The sequence below is a fragment of the Alligator sinensis genome, unplaced genomic scaffold, assembly GCF_000455745.1.
Source record: "Alligator sinensis unplaced genomic scaffold, ASM45574v1 scaffold23_2, whole genome shotgun sequence".
Taxonomy (NCBI): domain Eukaryota; kingdom Metazoa; phylum Chordata; order Crocodylia; family Alligatoridae; genus Alligator; species Alligator sinensis.
The window spans coordinates 2,034-20,036 of NW_005842700.1; the positions used below are offsets into that span (position 1 = coordinate 2,034).

Here is an 18,003-nt window from a genome sequence, read left to right on the forward strand (position 1 = left end):
CATAGAGGGGGAGGATCACCTCCTTGGTCCTGCTTGAAATGCATCTGTGGATGCACGACAAGGTACAGTTGGCCTTCCTAGCCGCCTCCCCACACTGCCGAGCCATGTTCATCTTGGAGTCGATAATGACTCCAAGATCCTTTTCCACCTCCGTGCTGACAAGAGGGGAGTTCCCCAGCCTGTAGGTATGGTGCTGGTTGTTCCTCCCCAGGTGCATCACCTTGCACTTGTCTGTGTTGAACCCCATCCTGTTCTCCTCCGTCCATCCTTGTAACCTGTCAAGGTCCGACTGTAGCCTGTTGCTCCCTTCTATTGTGCCCACATCCCCCCACATCTTGGTGTCATCAGCAAATTTGAACAGGGTGCTTTGCACCCCCTCATCCAAATCACTGATGAAGATGTTGAACAGGGCGGGCCCGAGGACCGAGCCCTGCGGGACCCCACTGCCCACGTCCTTCCAGGCCGAGAAGGACCCATCCACTACCACCCTCTGGGTGCGGCTCTCTAGCCAGTTGGCGACCCATTGGACTTTGTGGGTGTCTACGCCACAGTCCCCCAGTTTCCTAATGAGAACGGGGTGAGAGACAGTGTCGAAAGCCTTCCGGAAGTCCAGAAAGACTATATCCACTGCTACCCCTGCATCCAATGATTTAGTGACCTGATTGTAGAAGGCCACCAGGTTGGTCTGACATGACCTGCCGCTGATGAACCCGTGCTGGTTGCCCCTGAGCATGCATTTCCCTGCTGGCCCCTCCTGGATGTGTGCCAGAATCATTTTCTCGAACAGCTTGCCCAGGATCGAGGTAAGACTGACTGGCCTATAGTTTCCCGGGTCCTCCTTCCTCCCCTTTTTGAAGATGGGAACCACGTTGGCCCTCTTCCAGTCCTCCGGCACCTCTCCAGAGCACCACGAGTGCTCATAAAGCTGCGCCAGGGGACTCGCAATGACCCACCACATTTATTGTCACCAGGTTTACAATTTTTAGAAAATCTGCTATTTACCATAAAAAAGAAACTTTTATTATTATTAATTATATTAAAATGCAGTGCATCCTGCCATATACTCCCAGACCAGTTTTGTTTTTTTTACCATGCTAGCACTCAAGCACCTTACAAGGTAGACATTGTGGTTTTTCCATCAGTTCAGCCAAAAAACTTTGCCTAGCCCTGACGTAGACTCTGTAACTCTGGAAGTTACAGAGTGTAACTTCCAGTTCCAAGGTCATACTACCCCCTCCCAAAAGGAGTACTTTCAGGGGCAAAGGGAGGGACTTCAGGTGGCAAAGGATAGGGGTTAGGGGGTGGGACTTCTGGCCACAAGAAGGCAACCAGGGGGTGGGGCAACTGTCAAGGCCGAATAGTCCTCCTTGGTGGTGACCCCTCCTTTCCATTGGAAGTAAGCCTCCTTTTTAGCAAGGAGACATTCCCGGATTTAGAGGAGAGCAATGAGAGTTGGAGTGTGAAGAAGCAGTTCCTCATCTTGAAAGCTGCAGTGATTATCAGAAAGAAGCTAAAAGCCCCCAGGAAGGTGATGAATGAAGGTAAAAATTCCAGAATGATGTGGATCTGGTTTGGAAGAAGATGGTTAGATTCTGGGTTACAGAAAGGGAGCCTGGAAACTGCACAATCTAACACTGAATAGCATGAGTGGAGGACTGCTAGTAGGCCTGTCTTATCTAAACAGTTGCCCTAGTCCATCTGGAAGGGGCCCTGTGTTACCCTGCACTTTCTTTTTGCTTCCTATGTATTTAAAGAATGACTTTTTGTTATCTTTAACTTTTGCTGCCAGCCTAAGCTCCATTTGCGCTTTGGCCCCCTTCTCACTGCTTCCCTGCAAACTCGAGCCAAGCAGGTATACTCCTCCTTGGTGGTTGCCTCTGCCTCCACAGCCTCTAGACCTCTCTTTTCCCCTCCAGGCTCTCCTGGATTTCCCTGCTCAACCAAAAGGGTTTCTTTGCTCTTTTGCCCCCCTTTATGTGTACTGGGATGGTCCCTTTCTGTGCCTGCAGGATCAGTCCCTTGAGAAATGCCCACCTTTCCAGGACTCCCATCTCTCTGATGCTTTTGCCCATCAGTCCCTCCCTAACTAATCTCTTGTTGAAGCTGACCTTCCTGAAATCTAGCACTTCAGCCCTACTAGTTATCTTTTCCACCTTTTGCCAGATAGTGAGCTCTGTCAATAGGTGGTCACTACCCACTAGGTTATCTTGTACCTGCATATCCCCCACCAAGTCCAGTAAGGAAAAAAAAAAAGTAGGCACTGCTGGGATTTGAACCCAGGATCCCCTGTTTACAAGACAGGTGCTTTAACCATCTAAGCCACAGTGCCTATTTCTATGTAAGTATTTGATGTAGGAGTGGGGTTAATCTTCAAAAAGTCCCCAGAGAATGGAGGTAGGTTATGGAGAGGCGGCAAGGTCCCCAGATTGTCCAAAAGTGAAGTTTTTATACCACTGCCTGTTTCCTTTCATCTTGCCCTTGACTTGGGAGTATCTTTCAGCCTCAGGATAATTTATAACGAAGTTGGTAAGGTTCTTTTCCCCCGGGTCTAGAGGAGTAGGATTTCAGTATTTTCTTGCATATAAAACACTCCCAAATAAAAGAAACACTTTGTTTAGAGGAAGGCAGAATGAAGAAAAAAAACACATTATTCCAGTTATGGCTGCATAGAGTAAGGACAGAGCCTAATCTTCAGCTCACTCATCCTCCCTTTCCTGATTAGCTAAAAGCTGAAACCCTAGCTGCTGCTGAAGACTGCTCTTCATGGTTGGAGCTATGATTTTGAAAATAACTAAATAGTTCCAGGGCTATGAAATAAGAAAAAAGAAATCAGGAGCAGCTAGAAGACAGCAAACTTGCCGGAATAAGGGTTAGCTTGATTAGTGGACCATCAAGGCCATTTAAAAGAGAGACCACCGTTAACACCTGTGGAGTAAAGAACAATGAGTCATTAAGTCAACTGACTCCCTCATCTGCCTAATAATAATGCCACAGCTTCTGCAGTGTAGAGCAGGAATCAAAGCAGAGCACTTCTATTCCAGTCAGAAAATCAGCTTCCCCACTTAAGACAATTTGGGGGGGGGCGTGGTTGTTGAGGAAAAATGTGCATGAAGCATACAATTCAATGCAGTAACTACCCTCTGATGCAAATGGTCTTAAGTAGTTCAGTGCTTGGTGAAACAGGGTTGATTTATTGTGCTTTTTCTTCCACTTACCATGAAGTAAGACTGTGCACACAGTTACTATGGAGCAGCTGACGTGCAGTAAAACTGTCCCTCCTTTTTCCCTGCAGTAAGTTGTGCACATGCCCATACCCTAACTCTGCTGTTATTAAATATGAGTATCTCTGCATCTGGGAAATTTGCTGTGTGTGTTGAGTGGCTTCTCTTTCACTGTTCTTGTAATAACCTTGTAGATCTGTGGGCTGGTTTGACTTTCTTATAAGGGCTTTTATTTGTGTGTATTGCTCAAGTCCCCTGTGATGTAAAGTGTTTGAAGAGGTTCCTAATAGAGGAAACCAAAGCCTCAGATGAGAGGCGGCTGATTAGTCAGAGATAGGGCTGGGATGAAAATGCTTGTCACCCTTTGACACCTCATTTGCTAAATTTCCGGACAGTGCCTCCACAAGGCATTATACAAAAGGTGGATAATGAAAGAAGTGTAGGAAGGGAAACAGGGCAGGGTTGCCCTTTCATGGCCTGGTATTAAGAGTTCTCTCTCAGGATGTGCCTCTTGCTTTCTTGGACAGGGACAGGGGTACCAGACTAGACTTTTCTGGAAAGTAAGCTCCCTCTACCCTCCTTGTTGAAATGGTTCAACTTTGCAGAAAGAACTTCACATTTGACAAAGCCTGAAAGGGAAAGCAAGCTTGATTGTGATGCTCCAGCTCAGCTGCGACAGTGCAAACCTGGTAGGGAAGAGTCCTGGTCACTGCTCCAAAGCCCACTTCTGTATTTTATGTTATACAGGCCTTGGAACGGGCACCAGAATGCATGAGTGCCTCCTTCCATGGGAGTGCCTAACCCCCACGGCCATTGGCGATGTGTAGGGGGTGCATGCGGGTGCATGCGCACCCCTTGAATATGGTGGTGCACCCCGTGCTCGCCAGCCCCTCGCCATCAACACCACCAGCAGCACCTGCAGGTGGTCCATGATCACCACTGGCTGCTGCCCATGATGTCTGCAGGTGGTCATCAGCACTCGCCACCCCTCTCACTCCTGCCGCCGATACCACTGTGGCTGCCTGCAGCAGCTCCCCACTTGCCTTCACCAGGCTCCCACCACCACCAGCACTGCCATCACCTGTGGGAGCTCGCTGTGCCCCCCCCCCAGCCTCCGGGGGCATGCAGCGCTCATGCAACATGGCTTCAGAGAAAACAGCATCTTCCCCAGTGGTTTTTGGCATTGTCCAGGGAGATGAGAGGTGTGAGTCTATATTGTCTCATATAAGGAAGATTTGAACTTGAGTCTCCCAGATAATCCAACCACTATGCTATTGTATAAAAGGGTACCTCCTCCTCCAGAGGTTGTGGCTGAAAAGAAAGTGGCAGCTACCCCTGCATTTTGTGAGGAGTCAGATCCTGTACCTGTGCCTTAAGTGTGCTGTGAGAATACCCACTAGATGAAGCCTTGAGGGGAAGATATATGGAGGGTGCAGAGTTTTGAGCTGCTCAGGATAGTCAAGACTAGCATCCTTTAGCATACACTCAAAAATCAAAAATAGGGGTGCATTCAGATTGAAACCTCAGAACCTTAGGAGCTGAATGCTTTTCAGAACCACAATTTCAAATTCAGGCACCAAAATTTTACCCAACTTGTGGTACTTATTTTTTTTTTTCTTTTTTCATGTGCAATTCATTTGGACCTAGTTCTGGTCTCGATCCACAAGAAAATGAAGCCACTGAGATTTTTTTTTTTTAATTGACTTCAAATTAGGCTGCTGCCCTTTAAATTTTCTTTCTTATTTGAAATTCATAAGTTTCTAAAGCCACCTTGGTAAGTCTCTCCGGGGGAACTGAGCATATGACGTCAAGGTCTAAAAAAGAGAAGCGCTACCACTTCAGTGGAACGACCAGGTACCATTAGCTCAGAGGTGACCCTGTTTCTAGTTCTACTAAACGCGCCAGCTATTTTAGCAAATGAGAATCAGGGCCTGCTTACATAAGCAGGATGCATAAGCCATCTATTGCTCTCTTATTTAGTCTGTATTTATGTGACAAACAAGCGGTGAGCAAATCCACAGGAGCTCTCTATTAAAATTCTGCCAATGATCATACTGTATAAAGAGAAACTGGAAAAGAACTGCGGGGCAGAAAAAGAACTCCGATAAAAAAAAAATCATGGATAGGTAATGTTGCATTTTAATTTTCCAAACTTTAAATAAGTCCTTATCTGACTCAACAGCCTTAGAAAAGGCAATAGGTAGAAATCTGGGGACTGAAAAAATCTTTCCACTGCTAATGTAAGGACAGCAGCCTAGCAGTGAGAAAATTTACAGCAAGGAGATGTGCTTCACCCAGAGTTCCAGGCATACTTTGCACTATTAAATATCACTCATACATTTGTTGCTATTTTAAGTGTTTTGAAGATTTTAATGACCCCTTTTCCAAATATTCCAGCTAATATAGCTCACTGAGCCAACAACAAGGCAGAAAGGTGAATGAACAAGCAGCAAAGGATGGCACTGTCCTGTGCCATTTATAAAATCTATTAAGAACTTCATATTTTTTCAATTGTATACAGTACACAGATGGGCTCTTGCACTTTTGTGTCCTTTGTTATCTACCAAAAGTTCATTCAGGGTGTTCAGTCCTCTTTAGTCACCAACATTTGTAGATGAGAGCAAGAGAATGACTCAAAGGACTGAGTCCAAGTCCCAGTCCTTCTTGGGTGATAAGTGAAGTGGCAACATGGTTTTTAAACAGCATCCAGCATTTTTCCATTGCTTTACAGAACAGCTCAGGTGAGTTAATTGATTTTTTTCCACAAGGACGCAAGTCACTGGATATGGGATTACAGCAAAGTGCTGTGGCTATTTGCTGTTTGCTGGAATTGGTGCCCTTTGTTCTTTTTTAATTATTATTCTAAAAAGGTCGAGGTAAACTGTATCCTCCTTGAGCTCTATCCCCAATAGAAAATATACCATAAAAGGGGGCAATCAGCCTCTGCTGTGGGGCATCCTGCTAATGAGGGAGTGTCGCACTGTGATCTTTCAAAAGCCCCCAAAAGAAAAAGCAGGGAGAAATGGAAGCAAGTTTTGAGGAGAAACTAGGGTAAAAAGTGACTCTTCTCATGTGTGGAGAAGATACCTTTCACAAAACACCTTTCACAGACAAGCCTATTGTGCGGGCTGGGAGCAACCCGAGCCCTTTTCTGCGCTGCACGCGGGCTGTGGCCAGCAGCCCGGGCACGCCGGGTTGGAGAGGGAAGGCCGTCGAGCTGGAATTAGGCACAAACGCGTAGCGGTAGTTTTAAAGATTGTTTACTTACACCGAGATGGCAGTGGTGCAGGCTGGAAAGCTTGCTTGAGTTGTGGTTACAGACAGACAAGAAAACAAAACTCGAACCTGCAGGGCACGAGGGTACGTCGCAAAGGGTTCCGGCGACGGGAAGATGAAAATACGAGGGTACGTCGCAAAGGGTTTCGGCGACGGGAAAATAAACCTGCAGGACTCGAACCCGGGTAGAAGAGCTCTGAGGCCGGTCGTAAGGGCTCACACGAAGCTTGCTAGGCTCCGTGGGTTCTTCTGTTCACTCACTCACACGAAGTTTGCTAGGCTCCGTGGGTCCGGTTCTCTTGCGCGCGGGAAGGGATACGTCTGGATTGCGCTCGGCGACGGGGAGAGGCTAGAGGTTGATCAGAATCACTAGCCGCCACGTGGGAATAATTTAGAACTGGCCAATAATGGGACTCGAATTAGCATACAAATGGTGGGAACTCTTTGCAACGAGCATTTCTGTGCTGCAACAAAGAAATGCACCCTGCAAAGAAAGCTTCAAATTGGCGGGAAATTCTCCCTTGCACCGGGGTTCTCTTTTGCAGGAGAAAACTCCACCGTGCAAGGAAGCTATAATTTAGCGGGAACAATTTAGCAGTGCTGAAGCACACAAAAACAAAAATCACACCCTTTGGGTTGTGACACCTATGAACTTCACTTCATCAATCTACTGGATACAAAAAAATCATGGACTAAATATAGACATTGGAATTATGGGACATTATAACCTGCCTGACATCTGGTGTGCCAGGTAGCCTCTCTGCTATTTACCAGCTATATTCTTATCACTAGGTCTACATTCCTCTCCCTCCCACCCATTGACTGCCTCAATTTTCATTTTCATTTTCACTGACTGGTTTTCTCCTATACGTACTGGCCTCTGACTTCTTATCTATCCCATCCAGGAAGAGCACAGACCAACTGAAGATGCTTCCTCAGCCTGACGAAGGGTGTTTGTACCCAAAAGCTTGCAAAGAAGAATTTTTCCAACTATTTTAGTTTGTCTAATAAAAGATACTGGATTTACCCAAAGTACTTTGTGTGGAGAGGACACGGGGTTTTGGTTTGTTCTGCTGAGGCTTATATTGTGGAGGGGAAAGCTACCTGGAGGGTTAGTAACATGACTACCCCTCCTGCAAAAGGCAGAAGGGAAACAACCTGTCTACACTTGGGTTCCACTTGATGACGGGAACACAGGAATTTCCATGCTGCTTCATGCAGCTCTGTCTCCTGTCTCAGATATGGGGCAGTACCAAACAGTTGCAGCAAGATGCAAACCCCAACTCTGACAGGTGGAACAACATACAATAATCCTTTCATAGGGGATGCTTCTTCCTCACTCCTGTGTTTCCTTTTCATACTGATTTTAAGGATTTCAGAATACTGTTTAAGTTCGTTATTATTATCTAGTGCCTGGAATCATTCATCTAAGCTGGCTGTGAGTGGGTTTTTGTTTGGGTTTTTTTGTTTCTTTTTCTTTTTTTTTTCTTTTTTGGCAGAGGTACAAGTTCTAGCAGATTGTCTAGGTTCTCCAGAGATGATGAAAAACAGACTGCATTTCAGTAGAGCTTGAGGTTGCCCGCTGTGGGTGCTTAGTCTGAAGAAAGCACCTCTCTTTCTTTTTGGACCAACTTTCAAGATAAAGAAAATGGATGAGCATTTAGCAGAGACAAATATATATATTTCTTACTCTAAAAGGCAGATTTTAAACAAGGGTTCTGCTGGTTTTTCAGCAGCAAAGCTTCATCTGCTTTCCACAGTGACCATCTCTCCTTAATTTTAACACTGTACTCAGTGTTTGGATTACCCACCATTCAGATCACATCACATACCCTCCGCAACATAACACTAACTTCACTATTTTGGAGATTTTCTAGCTGTATGGACTAATCAGAAAAGGATAGAGTCTATTTAGGTGTGGGGTGGATATGGATTATCAACTGTTTATAAGCCAGGCTCCCTCTCAGTGTCCTCCAGTAACCAGGAGCAAATCCAGAGGGAGTGTGGTGGTATGGTCACATCCCCGCTTTGACTGTTCACTACATGCATAGTGAGTGTTCAGAGCTCACCGGCAGGTCAGTGGAGATCCCCGGGAACTCAGCCTGCGGACTTTGCCCACATACCACTTGACCTCCCCCAGCCTCCCCCACCCCAGTCCCCACCAACATGATACAAATGAGGCTCTACCACGTACAAAGCAGTTTTATCTGCCTAAGGATGTCGTTAATGCAACAGATTCACAGCTAATTCACCAAGGATAAATCTAGTTTGTGTCTGTCTGCTCTGCTACACAAGAGTCTAGGCTTTGTTCCCTGCTTTTAGCTCATTTCTGATTCTAAAGAGATTTTCCAATCTACGTATTGAAGCATCTCAAAAGATACCAAGCCTTTGTCTGTTGAAAAAAAAATGCAGTGCATGAGGGGAGATTAAAACTGGATTTACTTTTCTGATGCCTACACAAGCAAATGCAAACAAACATCTTATTTCAAACCTCCTGCTGATCTGCCATCACTAGTATGAAAATAGAGCTGATTTACATGAAAGAGTACATTCAGATACGAGCTTAAGTCTAAGTAAGTTTCAATGTTGCGTTTGCCATTGTCCTGAAATGAGGGATAAATACCAGGGAGGAAAAAAGGATAATGTTGCCACAAAACACCCAAAACAAATGGGTATAACCTGGATGTAAATAAATACAAGCTGGAAGTTAAACTGTTTCTAACCATGGGAGTAAATGTAAGGTTTTAGAACAGACTTCCGATAAATGCAGTGAGGGCAAAAATAACCTAATTGTTTTATGATGGAGCATGATCAGTTTGTGAAGAGTTATATCACAACTACCAAATTGCCTGTCAAGAATGATGTGGGGGGCAGGTAGGGATGGAGCTCCGCATGTGGCCTGTGCCCCCCCTGCCCTCCCCCCTGGCTCTGGCTACACTCCCCCCCCCCCCTGCCGCTCTAGACCCGACCCCACTCTACCCCCCTCCTCACCCCCCGCTGCTCCAGATCTGGCCCCACTCTACCCCCCCTCCCCACTGCTCTGGGTCTGGCCCTGCTGTACCCCTCCCCACACTGCTCCAGGCCCAGCCCCACTCTACTCCCTCCCCAGCCGCTCTGTGTCCAGCCTGCTCTACCCCCTCCCCCTGCCACTGCTCTGCATCCACCTGGCCCGCTTCCACCTCTCTCCCTCCCTGCCAGCTGTTTTGGAGGGCATCAGGGCCAGATGGAGAGCGGGGGGGGGCACTGCCACCATGGTTCCCGCCCCCATTCTCTCTTAGGCAGGGAGGCACGGGGAAGCCTTGCTGCTCGGGTAGCTGGGGCATGTTCACCACCACCACAAAGTTCCCCAGCATTGGCTCCAACTTGGGCCTGCGCAGCCCAGGCCATGCAGCCAATCACCACCCGCCCTCTCAGTGGTGCATGCACAGATGCCCAAAAGCATTACAGATGGGCAGACACACCAACAGGCAGACTAAGCCTTTTATTATATTAGAATTATGTGACATGGTTCCCAAGATAGCTCCGGACAGAGGAGGCCAACCTGCGGCACAGATGCCACAAAGGGCAGAGGACACTTCTGTGTGTGGCATGCAACAGATTGGGGAGGGGAGAGCCAGCACACTAGCAGATAGGGCAGGGAGCAGAAACCAGAGCAGGCAGCAAAAAAGCAGAGCGTCAGATCAGGGAGGGGGCACAGGGTAAGGAGTGGAAAGCAAAGTAGCAAAACTGGGCAGGGGAAGGGGGTCAGAGTGGCATTCAAGGAGGGAGAGGAGCTAATCTGTGGCATGCCTGCCAAGAAGGTTGGCCCTCACTGGCCTAGGAGATCCCTTCTCATCCTATAATTTTATGAGACTCAACAGCTGGTTCACATGCAAGAAACTCCAGTAGAATCAAATCAGAATTATGCCCAGGTATTTTGTCAAGCCTTTATTTAGCTTATACACATTCAGTCTTAACACTTAAGAAGACCCACTCAAACCCTGTATTCAAATTCTGACAATTATCTTAGCGCACAGAGAAACAGGAGAATGCAAGTATGAGCTAGAAAAGTTAGATCCCTATAGAAACCACTGTATTATTTTGCTGTGATTTGTGCCACCTGGGATCATTTACAGATAAATGACAACATGCACAATTACAGATAACCCCCAAATATTTTTAAATAATAATACTTCATACAGTTTGTAAGTTAGACAGAAGGCACCTTGCAGAATAACTCATTCAGGGGCATGAGCTGTCATAGGCTATAGCCTACCTTATCAGATGCTATGAATGGGCTTGCAGAGAGCACAGGTACTAAATAAAAAAAGCATATGGCCATACAAAAGTTAGGGAGGAAGACATACTAACCCACAAGCTCAAACATCATCTCTTCAGCAATAGACGGCCTAACTCCTATTCTCACCAAGGTACCAGGCCTTGCTTCAGACCTAGAACGGCACCCCCACCATCAACACAGACGAGATCATCGGGGAATCAAACTGCACTGGTTATAATATCCAGGGTTCATTCACAGGCACCTCAACCAATGTCATATATGCCATCACCTGCCTGCAGCGCCCCTCTGCTATTACATTAGACAGAGGGGCAATCCCTAGGTGAAGGAATGAATGGGCACTGATTTGACATCAAATCCAGACAGACATTTAAGCCCATGGCAGAAAACTGTAATGTCCCTGGCCTCAGAGTAGCAGTTTTTAAACAACAAAACTTTTAAAACCAACTTGAACACAAAATTGTGGAACAAGAGCTCATGCACAGACTGGAATTTATGAGGCATGGTCTCAACAAAGCTTCTGGATTCTCATCTCATTATCGGAAGGACCTTTTGCCCCTCAATGGGTTAACTGATTTGTTTATCCCCTTTCATCTCTTCAACTCAGCTTCTGTGCTCTCAGCAGTGCCCCTTCCTTTCTTTCCACTTCCCCTAACCTTTATATTTAAATGATCTTATTCCTCATTATCCCTGCCCTCTGCAAATCCATTCATAGTTTCTGAAGACGTAGGCTGTCATCTAAAAAGCTCAGACCTCTTTAAATGAGTTAGCCAACCCTGCACCACTCATCCAACCTGTGGCCAAATGAGTTTGACATTCCTGGTACAGCCCATTAGGGCCCCCTTTTAGCCATCTCTTAGCAGAGAAATGGGGCTTTTTTGCTCTTCTACTTTGTTTCACGTCAGTGATGTCTAATCCAAAAACATACATACAGTAGTGTGTCTCACTTCCCTGCTTTTTGCCTAACTTCAGATTAACATAGATTATTCCCTCTCTCTACTCGTTTTATAAATCACTTCTCTTGATTCAATGAGTCTTTGGTTTGGGCCCTATAAGAGTACTGAAAGTTTTGGTACTGTTATCCCCTTAGCAGTCTGCCATAAGTCATTCATAGCATTTTCCTCCTTTGACTGTAAATCTATGGAAGAGTCAAAACCAAGTGTGTTCATTTTTGTCCTAGGCGAGGCTTTGAGTAATATTCCCAGGAAAAGAATTAAGCTGCAAATGTAAGCATCGATTTCCACCTGCCCTTTTGTGACATAGCGCCATAAGAAGGTTTTTTGTGTTTGTGGAGCCAGAGTAGCTGGCAGCTTGCTGGATTCTGGTATCTCAGTCCTTACGTAACTCCTCCGCCAGGCGCTGGACATCAGTAACAAGGGCCGAGATGAGATTTAGGAGTTAAACATCAGCTTTCTAAGTCTGGCTCAAACCCCTACACAGAAACGTGGGGAAATACATTAGAATTGGGTCTTCTAAAGGGAATAGACAGCCCCACTGGCAAACAACATTCAAACAAAACCAGGGTTCGTTACAGCAGAAAAAGGGGACAAACACAACCTTAGAAAAACCTTAATGGTTAAACCATAACTGAAACCCCAAACATTTCACATGTCCCTCCCAGGCAGTGGCAAACCCACCCAGGGGACCTACCACCTCGCCCAGTTCATTGGAAACAGAGACTTGCCCACAGCTGCTGTCCAGGGGTTGTCTATGGCTGCTGTCACCTACGGCTCTGCCACCTACACCTACACCAGCAAAAAGGGACAGGTGCTGGGTAAGGAGGCCCACCCTGGAGGACCCTGCGTCTCTTCATTGCCGGGGACTGCTGCTCAGGGACTGCTGCTCTGCTCCAGACACTCCACCACCTATGCCAGCCAGAGTGGCAAGTGCGGGGCAGGGAAGCCTGCACCAAAGATATCACCACACTGCTGCTAAGGATGGCTGGTAGGGATCACTGCTGGGGATCACCATTTCACTGCCACCTCCAGACCATGCCATCACCAGGGATCACTGCCAGTCTACCACCACTAGTCCCCTTTAGGTTGCCTCTGCAACCCCAGCTCTTTTATACCCTGACCTATTAATGGCAGCGCTGTTGGCTATAATGAGTATCAGGTTTCTTCCTCAACCAACACCTGGGAGCTTGTGCTCCCTTTGAGAACTTGCCAATCTATAAGGCCCTTACGGAATAATGCATCTGAAGTTTCTCCTGTTCCACACACATGCTACCTCTACACTGGAATGGAGGACCACTTTACTGCATATCGCTGCACAACTCAAGGTGCAGACAGAAGTGACAATTTTCACCTGATCTGACCCCTAAAAGCGCTCTACAACCATGACCAAACACAAGTGCACAGCTTCAGAGCGCTTTAAAAGGGCCCAATCCTGTGACAACCTGAACCCTTATTGCATGAGGGTTCAAATGAAGATGCTCCAAGATGGAGCTGCTTCAGTAACTTGTGTCTGTGCACATCAAGAGCAGGGCTGGGCTGACATCACTCAGCCCTGCTCCTGGTGCTGTCATCAGAATGGTAGGGGAGGAGGGAAGGGTGGGAGTTCATTGTTTCATAGTTTCATAGTGCTTCAGGTCGGAAGGGACCTAAACAGGTCCGACCCCCTGCCCCGGGCAGGAACGAGTTCTGGGGTCATAACACCCCAGCCAAATATCTATCCAGCCTCCTCTTGAAGGCCCCCAAGGTAGGAGAGAGCACCACCTCCCTTGAGAGTCCATTCCAGAGCCTGGCAGCCCTAACCATAAAGTAATGACTCCTCTTTGTTCTAGGGCTTTTTTAGCCAGTGCTGGAAGTAGGCGTGGGTGGACTGGAGACCTCCTCAAGGTGGAAGGGCTCCAATCCACCCACCCCACCCTCCAGTGCCAGCTGGGCAACCCCCAGAATGAGCACCCTCCACTCCCTCCCCCCACTCCCTTTCTGAAAACAGGGAGGGCCTGTCATTTGGAAGCCTGCATCAGCTGTTACACTGTAGCTGGATGATCCTGGAAACTGGGGCTGGCAGAGTGGAGGGGCATTGCTAGGAGACAGTGGCTTTAGACTCTCAGCCGCTCAAAACAGCAACTAGATCCCCCAATCCCCAGACCCTGCAAAGTGCCATGAGTTATAAAGGGGAACTGCTGTTCTGTCTGCACCTTCAGTGATTGCTGACCCCTCAGTAATCTTCGTGCCACTTTCAACTCGCAACATTTGTGTGCTTACAAAACTTCACAATTTTGGAAGGAAAGGCCCGTGGACATAAATACCTGATTCAGGTGCCCTTTTCATTTGCACAATTTGCCTACAAAGAGAAACACAGGACTACAAACAGTAAAAACAGACATGAGCGGCCCCCCAACCATCATGTAAGCAGGGAACAAATGCACAGAGGGCACGTCTCCATGTTCATTAATGTGCAGTAGTTACTGTGCATTTAGTTCAGTACTTGCTTGATGAAGTACTAACTAAATGCACAGTAAGTACAGTTACTGCAACATGAGTGACTGGTGCCTCCTGAATCTGCCGGCAGTGGCCCTGTTAGGGGGGGCACCACCTTACCAACAGCATCAATGTCGGCCATCAGGGGGAGCACTGGTCCCATCGGGGGGGCACGTGTACCCCCTACCAGTCGCCTATGTACTGCACAGTAGTGCTGGTGCATAGTTTGTTTGTGATGCTTAATGCATAGTAGCCTAATAGCACTGCGCATTAGCTTATTAGCATGGTTTTTTACTGGCACGTTGCTGCACAGTGTTGTTAGACTACTGAGCAGTAAGTGTCTCATGTAGACACACCCAGAATTACCATAATAGACCAACAAGGTTACATTATCCCAGCAGAAAAGAAACTTTTGTGCACCAAATCATGCAAACATAGACTTTGCCCTACCAGATGAAGCCAGTTCTGTATCCTAAACCTTACCATGTCTAGCACCAAATCCTTCACAAGACATTACAAGAAATCTCTGGAATTGACAATTAAGGAACGACATTCTAGGGAAGATTTTTTCCTAACCCCATTTCATTCTCCTATTGTATCTAAGGTTCTGTCTTACCAATGAAGTGTGTTACTATTTCTCTGTTTCTGATGTTTTCTACCTGCACCACTCTGTCTCCTTTCAACATCGGACAGTCTAGCACTTGACTGATTTTAAAGATATAAAAGGCTTTCAATGGCCAACTTAGTGGGGTTGACAGTGGAAACTTTAGAAAACTCAATTTATCACTTCTAAATTTTTTGGGGGGGGACCAATTTCTAAGCTACAGGCAGTTGGTGGGGCTTTTAGTTAGGGGAAAAGAAATGAAGCTTTTACCCTGAAAGTGAGGTTGAAACAAGATTTAAGCAGTTTCCAGCAGAGAGCTCCAGCACAAATATCTGCTCTCCTCTGTGACATTAAAAAAACCCACAGTGCTTTTCATGTCACCGCTATGTCCATTCAGGATTGTAGAAAATCAGCAGTAGCCAAGTTATATGTTCCAGATGAAGAAAGATGGCTGAATTAAATGGAGGGGTGGAAGAAGCCTTCCCAGCAAGACTACCTGTTACCTAATATTAATTTTTCAGAGCTTCCTTACATATATGACTAATCAGGACATGACCAGAATTGGAAGGGTAGTAAATGGATGCAGATTGTAAACAGTGTCTTAGATGAGCCTTCATTTTGACTCCTTCAAGGGTTTTCAAGCCACTAATAGCTTCCCTTATAATACAGTGATGCTCAACCTCCAGCTCACAAACTGAATCCAGTCTGTGAGGTCATGCCATGTGGCCTTCACGGCTCCCTATGGGTCCAGAAATTTGACAGCAGGGGTGTGGTGGCAGTATTAATTGCTGTGGCTTCTGGATTATACAAGCACATAGGGTTGGGCTATAACTAGATCCAGTGCATGAGGCTGGGCCACTGCACCCAATCACACCCTCCGACTGACCCTGTGTGATGATGACTCCACACTGAATCTAGCTCAGGGACCAACATCACCTGTGGGATCCAGCCTATGGACTGGCCCTGAGCCACTGGTTTCACCAACAGGGCCAGACAGTTGAGTACCACTGCTCTAATACATCAGATTAGGTCATACAAAAGTGCTGTATGCTGTACCCTCTGCTGCTCGATTCAATCTTTAATACTTTGGGTCTGTAACAACTTCCACGTGGGTGAATCTGGATTGATTCTGCCTTCCCTTTCATACCGTTTTGGTTCAACCCCACCTCCTCTCTCTCCTTCCTTCTTTCATGTGTTATACAGAGATTGTTTTGGAAAGTCATAAATCCAATTACTCTAAGTCAAGTTCTTAGAAGTTATGAGACCTTCATCTGTTGAAAGAAAGTAGATTGAACTTTCTGACAAAGAGCGATACGGATTCATGCAGTTCTCTTGTACCAGACCTCCTACGGCAATGTTAGCAAATCCTGAAAGTAGAAATTCACCAGTGTCGCAGAGCACTGAGGTGCCCTGCTCCTAAAGAGGGAAAGCTGCTAGGGAAACTAGGGAAGGAGCCCTAGCAGTGAGGGACGAGCCCAGCTGTGTGTTGCCAGGGCAACCAGAGGAGGTCAGCTGACCAGAAGGGGCAGGGCCTGGCTCCCTTATAAATCCTAGGGGCTGAGACCAGAGGCAGTTCCCTGCCAGCAGCCAAGGAGGAAGGAGCTCTCTGTCATGGAAGAGAGAAGAAGCCTGATGCAGGAGCAGCATCTGACACTGCTGCGAGATGAAGAATCCCCGGTAGGCTTGAACGTGGTTATAGCTGGGCGGCTTCAATTTAAGTTATAGCCAAGGGGCTTGCATTTGTGTTGCTGCTTGTCACCGGTCATTTCGGTAAGGCTACAAGGGGTTGGAGGAGGCCTCATAGGGGACCCACAGCAGTGTGGGGACCCCAGTGCCAGGAAGGGTGCAGAATTTGGGGTGCACTGACCCCAGCCCCAGAGAGGGGCAGGTTAAAAGCCCCAGAAAGGGGGTGTTGCTGAGAAGCCCCAGTGCAGGTGTGGTGAGCTCCCAGAGGGGGGGGGGGGGCCAGCAAGAGGGCGCAAAGAGAGACAGGGCCATGGAGAGCCTGAGCGCCAGAGACAGGATGTAGACCTGGACCAAACAACGTCTATTCCAGCTGCAAGGCTTGGGGCATGGTAAAGTGGTGGTTAGAGCCACGCATAGCCCATAAGGCATGGGTGCTTCAGGGGCACCCTATGCAGAGCAGGACCCACAAGGGGTCCGGGAGTCCACGGGGCCGATATTACAGCAACCCATGTCCAAGAGGACATAAGGCAGCCGCCCATACATTTAATCTCCATCAAAGATGTGGCAGGAGAGAAGTGAAGGTGTCCTTTTGGGCCAACTTGGCACAGGAAGGGGGCCTTGTGGAGATCACAGCCCTCCTGCAGGACCCCGCCGTAACAACCAGACCAACCTCAAAAAGTCACAAGATATTGCTGGGTGGACCTAAAACCATCAAAAAGTGTCCCTGACAAGTTAACGAGTAAACTAGTACAGGATCCTGACTATAAACACTATGTTGATAAAGCCTCCAAAAGAGTCCCCAAAATCATTGGATAACAAAATTGCTAAACTGGTAACACTGCTTTTCTAAAACCCTTGGCCCATGAGGGTTATTGAATCATTAAGTTCATGTTAAAGCTAGAAAATGAGACTCAATAATTAATATCACACGTATGAAACTGAAGTAGTAACAAAGAAAAAAATATACAGGCACTTGTAATTGTTCTTTATATAAGTTAAAATCAACCAGTGATGTACTGAATTCACAGAAACCCTTTGTTAAAATTTTGACAGTGATTTTTTTTCCACATAGAGAAACTCACTGTGTAAGCATAAATGGCAAGTAGAAAATGTTGCCAAACACACAACATTATTTTGATTATTCCAAACTCTAAAAATATTGGACTGACTTAATCAGTGTTTTAGAAGGAGATGTATCAGTGAAATTGTAATGAGAACTTATTCCACTGCTTATGGCTAGGAGGCTTCCCAATATGAGAAACTTGTACTCAAAAAAATAATGCCATGAGAATAGAAAATTAATATATCTTTAAAAATCAGTTTAATCTAATCTGGAGCCATGAACACTAAAATGTCATAATCAAAATCATATGGTTATTGTATGATGTCACTACAGGGCAGAGTTAACTGAAAGTTGTTTTGTCATCTTAATTATGCATTTCATACCTTAATATTGTTGCATTTCTTTTGTGTAGGCCTATCTCTGAATTTCAATTTCCTGGATTAATG

The 18,003-nt window shown here is 46.5% G+C and overlaps 1 non-coding gene across 1 annotated transcript; it reads right to left on the reverse strand.

Moving 5' to 3' along the window:
- Positions 1-2,255: 2,255 nt before the first annotated feature.
- TRNAT-UGU lies at positions 2,256-2,329 on the reverse strand. Its single transcript has one exon. It is a non-coding gene; the product is annotated as a tRNA-Thr (tRNA).
- Positions 2,330-18,003: the final 15,674 nt, after the last annotated feature.